General features: G+C 45.3%; 1 protein-coding gene across 1 annotated transcript in view; it reads left to right on the top strand.

Annotated features, from left to right (window-relative positions):
* Nucleotides 1-1,168, top strand: part of Npl (N-acetylneuraminate pyruvate lyase) — a gene marked incomplete at its 5' end in the record, with an annotated part of 13,553 nt that overhangs the window by 6,910 nt on the left and 5,475 nt on the right.

Here is a 1,168-nt window from a genome sequence, read left to right as displayed (position 1 = left end):
TAAGTGGGCCCATGTTACTCAATGCCTGTAGAGATCAGAAGAGGGATCAGATCCCCTGGAACTAGAGTTACAGATAGTTGTTAGCCACTGTGTGGGTGCTGGGAATTGAACCTGGGTCCTCTGCAAGAGGGTTCAGTTCTCTTGGTGGTTTTATGAGCATGTCCCCCATAGGCTCCAAGTATTTGGACATTTTGTCCCCAGTTGGTGGTGCTGTTTTGGGAGGTCTTAGAAGGTGTGACCATGCTGGAGAAAGCACGTCCCTGGAAGCTGGCTTAGAGAGTTCATAAGCCTTGCCGGATTTCCAGTTCCCTCTGCTTCCTGTACCTTCTTGAAGATTCTGCTCAGTCTACCTCTGCTGCCATACCTCCCCACCATGATGGACTCTGATCCCTCTGGAACTGTAAGCTAAATAAGCTCTTCCCTCTATAATTTCCCTTAGTCACTGTGTTTTATCACAGTAACAGAAAAGTAACTAATATAATGCTCTTAACTTAATGCTGAGCTATCTCTCCAGCCACCACACACACACACACACACACACACACACACACACACACACACACACACACACATTTTCTATTCCTTCTTCCTTAGATTGTCAGCATTACCCTTGTTTGCCTCCACTCGTTAAAATTATACCTCTGAACTGTGGCTGATTTCATTGTAAGTGCTTGGAGGGAGGCACTCTGAATATAAAGCTTACTAAATTATGAATGACTGACAGTTCCCCCAAGAGTATTTGAAATTTAAAAAGAGTTTATTAACACAGTAAATTTATATGGATCGAGACTTGGGTGACAAAGAAAAATTGAGGGAAATACAGTGAGTCTGAGTAAAGGAACATCTGCAGAACGTCTACGTTCATGTTCCACCTGCCAATCATCCCACTCCTGCAAGAGACTGGCGCAAGGAAGGGCCAGCTGAACACGGTTCAGGTCCAGTTCTCACCCTGATCTTGGCAGACCTCCCACCTTCCTTTCAGAGCCTTTCTGCCTCATCCAGAAACTCCGCCCTCTCCCCAGCACCAATTATGCTCTTTGTCTCTCACTCCTACAGGTCTCAGCTTGCTTTCCTAGTCCCTCAAGACAGTTATCTCCATTTGCTTTCCCACTTTCATAATTCTGTAGAGTTGGGTGCCACAGTGCTGTTTGTTAATTACCATTATTAC

The sequence above is a fragment of the Nannospalax galili genome, unplaced genomic scaffold (genome assembly GCF_000622305.1).
Source record: "Nannospalax galili isolate Female #2095 unplaced genomic scaffold, S.galili_v1.0 scaffold15543, whole genome shotgun sequence".
Taxonomy (NCBI): Eukaryota; Metazoa; Chordata; class Mammalia; order Rodentia; family Spalacidae; genus Nannospalax; species Nannospalax galili.
Note: the sequence above shows the minus strand (reverse complement) of the source record. Positions and strands in the feature narration are given on the sequence as shown.